This window comes from Lissotriton vulgaris, chromosome 7, assembly GCF_964263255.1.
Source record: "Lissotriton vulgaris chromosome 7, aLisVul1.2, whole genome shotgun sequence".
Lineage (NCBI taxonomy): Eukaryota > Metazoa > Chordata > Amphibia > Caudata > Salamandridae > Lissotriton > Lissotriton vulgaris.
In genome coordinates this window covers 245,671,590-245,678,667 of record NC_141695.1, presented here as the reverse complement: position 1 = coordinate 245,678,667, position 7,078 = coordinate 245,671,590, and the positions used below count along the sequence as shown (strand labels likewise).

At 45.2% G+C, this 7,078-nt stretch overlaps 1 pseudogene; it reads right to left on the bottom strand.

Moving 5' to 3' along the window:
• Window positions 1-515: 515 nt before the first annotated feature.
• Window positions 516-2,324, bottom strand: LOC147701298 (E3 SUMO-protein ligase KIAA1586-like; annotated as a pseudogene).
• Window positions 2,325-7,078: the final 4,754 nt, after the last annotated feature.

Below are 7,078 nucleotides of genomic sequence, written 5' to 3'. Positions count from 1 at the left end.
AAGGCTTTTGTTTGAAAGGCTGCCTCTGATTGGTGGTTCTGTGCAAACAATGAGGTGCATTTTAAAGACGCGGCCCATAGCAGGTATGATAATGACACTATAAAATGAAATATAATTAACATTTACTTTATCTGAGACTAGGCAGTCTGGCAGAGCAAGACACGGTACTGCACCATCATTATGAGAGGGTGCAGGCATCAGTTAACTCTTTCCAGCACTGCAACGGCCGCGGTTCAACTCCGATCCGGACTCGAACGGCACCTTGGCTTTAAGTGGGAAAAAAAACTGGGGGCGCTCTAAAAGGGGCGTGGTAAATCTCTTAAAGGGGTGTGGCCTATCCGACTAGGGGCGTTGTCTACATCAAGAAAATTAGCATTGTGTGCTTAAGAAAATCATGAAGTCGCATCCAGCAAAGGATAATAAAATAGACAAAAAGGTATATTTATTAAGTATAAGCCATAAAAATACCAAACACTTTAAAAAACATGTAAAAATTATTTATATTACTTAGAAATCTATTGCAGGATTCCCCAAAACCCTTGAAGATATTCAGTGTGTTTATTTTGCTAGGGTTTCTCACAACAAGTTTCCTCAGCAGACCTTCTACCTTTTGCCAGCCAACTCTTTACATACAGCTTTTCGTCAAATGTTTCAAATGGAGGACCATTGAGTTTTACCCATAGGCATGAAGAAATGGTCTCTACAAGAAGAGAGGCCCTTGTTGGACAAGCAATTAAGTTAATTGCGCTGAAACCTCTCTCGCAATCCGCATTACTTGCTGGCAGGGTTTCCATGCAAACTACTAACTTTTATAATGCTTATGGGGTTCTCTTTCCACCAAAATCTTTGAAAAGTCTAAAAGCTTGGATAGTATCTATTGCTGGCAGCTGAAACTCTGAACACAGTTTCTGGATATCTGTTTCCCCATAAAGAATGCATTCATCACCAGACGGCAAGTTGCCTGCATCTAGCACACTGAAGCTGGCTATACGCTCTTTCTCAGAATCCGGGGCACATCGTTTATTGATATTTACAGACAGACTTTGGTAAAACTGATTTTGATTAAGGGCAACAGAGTTACTTCTACTATGGGAAAAAGGAACATTCTTGAATTTGCCCTCGCCCACTGCTCTTTGAGCCGCAGAAGCAAACTCCCCTGGTGAGTCCTTCATTGCTATAAATATGCGTACTTGACTAACCAAACGTCTGTGGGCATTAACAATTGTAATATCCCTCCTCTGTAAGGAGAGTGATAAATCCTTGAGCTCTTGAAGTGCATCACACATTAGCCCCAAATCTCTGATAAAAGAATAGGATGTAAGCTTCTTCAAGAGACCTTCATACTTACTCCGGTCTCTTATGGGTCTGGATGGGTCTTTAGAAGCATTCCCAAAATGTTTGCACAAGGCAGGAAAGCAGTTCCAAACAGCTTTCACAGATCTGTAACTGGATGCTACCCATCTAGTATCAAGCATTTTCCCTGTCTTCTGAAGCTGTACACTTAGCTCGCTGGTGGCCATATTTAGCTCTCTCTGGGTTTTTGGTGACATGCTGTATGTGGCATCCAATGAGTCCATGAAAATCTTGAAGTTATTGACCCCTGCAACCTCATCAAATGTATCTGCCACAGCAAGTTCTAATCTGTGAGCCAAACAGTGCCATGTCAGTACAAGATTTGGAAATTCTGATTTCAACAATGCTACTACTCCTTCTTTTTTACCAAACATTACTGCTGCTCCATCAGTACATACCGCAATCAAGATATCATGAAGCAGACTTTTTGTGAGTCCAACTTTTTTAAAGTAGCTTAGGAGAGCTGTCTTTACGCCAATAGCATTAGTTCTGCCAGCTCCAGAAGGCTGAAATAGATGATCACTGGGGTACTTTCCCTTCCAAAAATGCCACGGAGGTAGATGATCAAGGTAGAAGCATTGCTAATAGAAGTGCTCTCATCAATTAATACTGTGATCTTTGGTTTGTGTTGTCAGATATAACAGACCAATCTTTGTTGCATTTCCAATGCAATGTGTTTAATTATTTCAGTTGCAGTCACATTGCTGTGCAAAACACGGCCCATTGCACTGCCATTCTTTGCCTGAAGGAGAATTAGATCAGGGTGGTCAGTGAAAGGGCGATCTTTTTTTGCCAAGTAGTAGGCAGTGTCAAATACCCTGCATGTGCTCTCCATATGTTTTGCATTACATTCACGTACTGTCACCATCCAATGTATTTTTCTGCTGAGCTGTAAGAATGTCTTCAGCTGCCAAGTGACCAGCGCTCGCCTTATGCTCCATAATCTTTTTCCTGAGCTGTTTCTGCATGAAAGATTATGTGCACTGCAGCTCGCCACCTGACATGGCTCAGGGAGGACATCAAATTCGAAAAACTACAGTGCAATCCGACTAGGCTAGAGATAACTAATGTTCCTCTCTAACGAGACATTAGCCCTTCCAACAGAAATTAAGACAGAATTGAACTCACGTAGGGCATATTATCAAGGACCGGTGTTAAAATTATCGCTGTTTTATCGGCAGGAAACTACCGATAAAACGGCCATAATGGGCTTGATAATACGCTCTTGTTAATTCCCATAGAAGCCCATGTTAACACAAGAACATGGGCTTCTATGGGAATTAACAAGGGCGTATTATCAAGCCCATTATCGCCGTTTTATCTGCAGTTTCCTGTCGATAAAACGGCGATAATTTTAACACTGGTCCTTGATAATATGCCCCTTGATTTTCCTAAATAGCAAAGGATGGTGAAACAAAGATGGCAGACAAAAGATGAGTAATAGTTTCTCTCCAGTTGACAAATACAAAATGAGCACAGTCAACAAAGCAATAAAAAGTGGTCTGACAGGAATAGTATTGCCAATGTATGTACAATGTGCACTGTAAAAAACTAGATTTTGTGTGATAAATGTCCCTGATTGGCACTTTTGTGTAAAAAAAAGCTTAATTTGAACTGTATGTACAGTTGTCACTATGGCACTCCAACTATAAAAGAAGGATTTGCACATCGAAGTTCCCTAATCGGTTCTTTTGGGCAAAAATGTAGCGCCTAATATCTCAATGCCTGGGTAGATAAAATTCTGCATACAATCATCCATTTTCTGTAATTGCACCACTCAGCCAGGAAATACAATAATGTAGCAGTTGCAACCCACATTTCCTTTCATACTGTTCCTGCGTTTGTGCTCAAACCAACTTTTGTGTCACACATAATGGCATAATGGCATAATGATGAAATTATATTTGTGTCTTAAAAGAAATTCTGCTGCATAATAAAAACTATGGCCCCCATTACAATGTCCCATTACTACAAAATGATTGCAATCAAACTGTGGGGATAACACACTGCACTTACCGATCAAGGATGGGGCTCCACAGGTGAAAAATGCTGAAACTAATTTCCCTGACCTCTCAAATTCAAAACACGGCGCCAATTCATTAAGTGAAGGTCATGTAGGTCGTGCTGGAGCAGGCTGCCCGGGGTCCTCTGCCTCTTCAGTTTTTCATCAACCCACGCTGGCACCACCACGATTTTGCTTCTACGTTGGTAAAAGTGAAGGTCCCACGCTGGTACCACCACGACGTTGCTCCTGCCCTGGGAAAAGAGGTCCCGCGCTGGCACCACCACGACCTTGCTCCTGCCCTGGGAAAAGTGGTCCGGCGCTGGCACCACGATGATGTTGTTTCTGCCCTGGGAAAAGAGGTCCCGCCCTGGCACCACCACAACGTTGTTTCTGCCCTGGGAAAAGAGGTCCCGTGCTGGCACCACCACGACGTTGCTCCTGCGCTGGAAAGAGTGAAGGGAAATCCTGAGATAAATGGCTCTCTTAAAGGATTTCCCTTCCTCCAACAAAGCTCACCTGGCATGACGTCATGCCGTCATGCCGTGGACGTCATGCAGTGACCACTACTCAGTGAGGAAACTGAGCTCTAACTGCAGTAGCATAGGTTCAAATATCGCGTTCTAGCCCCCTTAATCACAGCAGCAACCGCCAGGGCTTTAAGTAGGCATAGTCTGAGAACCACCAGTTTTTTTGGGCCTCACAACGGGTCTGAAAAAAATAAAAATGAAGAAAGGACTACCTTTCCCAGCCGCGAAAATAGAGTCCGATAGAGACCCGTTTCGAGGGCCCTGCAAAAAAACTGCCGGTGCTCAGACCCGGACAGACCCGGCCCACTTAAAGCCCTGGCTACATCACAATAGCATGCGAACAACGCTGGGTTCCACTGACTCCAGTCAAACTTTGAAACTATCTGATAACTGCCCCTGCTGACCTCACACACCAGAAGGTCCACCCTATATTTTGAGTCCTAGCTCATTATTGGCCAATGTAGGACGCATTGTTGCAGTCTCTGTGAGAAGTTGGCCTGGCATATAATATCCACTATTCTAGTGCGCACATTGCACCAGTCCAAACGACCCTTATTGATGGTAGGTTTAAAGTGAACCTTATAGAAAGCTATCCTAGTGGTAGCTGTGGAGAGCAGCCTTCAGGCTAAGACTTAGAGGCGAGTTAAGCAAGCTGTTTTACCAGTCTATAATCTCTTGAATGATCAAATGAAAGTACACCTCACAAGGTATATATCAAATATATATATATTTATTCTAAACACAACCCCTCTGGACTCTTTATGAGGTCAGATGTTAAAGTACAATACAAGGAACTTAATTAGCATATGATAAGTTGCACAGTATACGTTTTGCCCTAGGGGCCTCACAAACCATATACTAAAATAGCGGTATAAGACCCACGTGAGGGTTACAAAACAGGCCTACGGCCTGTAGAACCGCCAGGGAAACCAGGAACCACCCAAGGTTGTGACGCAGGAGACCACGGGGGACGCGTGCAGTGTCTAAACACAGCAGCGAATCACCATTGACGTTCTATGGAGAACGAACAAGTTACAATTTTAAAGAATAAGGACACTTAGAGGTGAACTACGATGGAACCCATTTAGACTTAGACACTTCGAGAGTCAAGACCCACGGGAGCACCGGAATACTCGTGTTACCTCACCCACGGAAGCTGGGTGCTTTGGTGTCTTTTGGTGTCGGGTTTTGTCGTCGATTCCAATGGAGAACTGCGAAGAAATGCTGCAGGCGACCAGAGGAAAAGGGTCTGGGTGGATCTAAGGGTGGATCTGAGATGTGAAGAAGCTGAAAGCAGAGGGGACAGAGTCTAGGTCACTAGCCAGTGACAAGGATGGCGACAGGAAGATGCCAGCCGGTCGGGTGTTTTCAGGTGAAAGAGGTGAAGCTTGACTCTTCAGCCACAAGGACCAGGAGGTGTCGACGATGACCAGGAGCTAGATTTGAGCTGTACCACAAAGAATGTCGAGTGCTGCAGTGTCGGAATCCAGATTGAACCCAACAAGCCTTGGCAACAGCAACCCACACAAGATGACAAGATTGGCTTCGGTTCAGACCAGCAAGGTCTAAGGGACTCCTCCTTTGAAGGGGAGTCAGAGCAAGTCTGGAGCAACCAGAAAAGCTCAAGAAACAAAGGATTAGCCTTTGTGGGAGCTCACTAGCCAACGGACTAGGAACCGCAAAAGAGCCTCAAGCTGCGGTGAATAAAGGGGACTCACGGGTCACTCGTTGAGGGCTCACCTCTGTACTTCGGTGCAAAAGGTGATCAGGGCAGGGGCTTCAAATACCTTAATGTACAACTTCGGAAAACTTCTGGAAGTAGGTGCAGTCACAAAAATGCAGGATGTCCAGGAGTTCCGGTCCCACGTCTCTCGTGTCAGCTACAGGTCTCAGCTCTGCTGAGAACTCGTGTCAGCTTCAGAGATGTCTGGAAGTCCATATCCTGTGTCGCAGATTCTTCGGTATCCGGCGAGAGCCTCGAAAATGCAGACCTGTAAAGATGCTTCTTTGGAGCCTGTTTGAACAGGAAGGTCACTCCTTGACCACAAGGGAGATTCTTCAGTCTTTCAGTCAAAATGAAATGTCGAAGGTCCAGGATTTCTTCTTCAGAGGTTCGTCCAGGGTAATCTAAAGTCCTAGGGACTGGGTTCCTATACTTATACTAAGTTTAGGGATTGGACTAACTCTAGGGTCCCACCTATGGGAGGACCTGGAGAGGGGGTGGTTACACCCCTTCCACATTGTCCAGTTTCATGCCAGAGCTGGGGCAGTGTGCCCTCGGCAACCGGTTTTAACTGGGAAATGCATGGAGCACCTAGTGTGCCCCAGGCAGTGTCTGAAAAAAATTCACTGAATGCAACCCACCCTGCTCCAATACACTAAGGCCTGTCTGGGGAGGTGCCAGCACCTCCCTGGACAGGAAACCTATTGTCCAGGCCTCCCTTGCCGGAGTTTCGTCCAGCAGCAGGAGGGCAGACTCCTGTCTGTGGCAGCAGCATCCATTTTGTGGTGCTGGGGCTCTGTTTAACTTTAACCGGGTATACCAGTGTGTACATGTCTTCTCCCTCTAGAAGGGTGGAATGCTACCCCGGCCGCCAGAACTGGCAGGTGGGGTAGTATTCCAAAGTGTTTGATACCAAATACAACATGTTTTGATAAAGCCAAACCAAAGTTAGCATTAACCGCGAGGATTATAATGCACTTAAGAGTATATGGAATGGCTATATCATAGAACAGCTATAAGGAGATATTCCCGAAAGCTGCAGAGGGGCTCAGCTCATGCTAGGGCACCCTCTCACACAAAACCAGGCACTCTGCCTCCAGGATTGTCAAGGCCTGCCATTGGAGTGACTTATAGGTTAATATGTGTCTATATGTAAAGGTAGATATAGGTATACTATATCTAAGTAAGGAGTGCTTACACCACCTTACCCAGGCTGCAAGTGCAGACTTTGGTGCCATTTTGGAAGGTTAACCAGGGGTGGCATAATACAATCTTCAGCCCCTGGTAGGCCTCTGGGGTATCTATGCCCTGGGCACCTAAGGTACCATATTCAGGGACTCATAAGGGTGACCTAGTAACCAATCTGGTATGTACCTAAAGTACATGGTATCAATTTAGAGAGAGAACAGCTAGGCTGTGGTCCAGATTAGCAGGGCCCCAGCCATACTAAAGTCGAAAAACCAGTGAAAC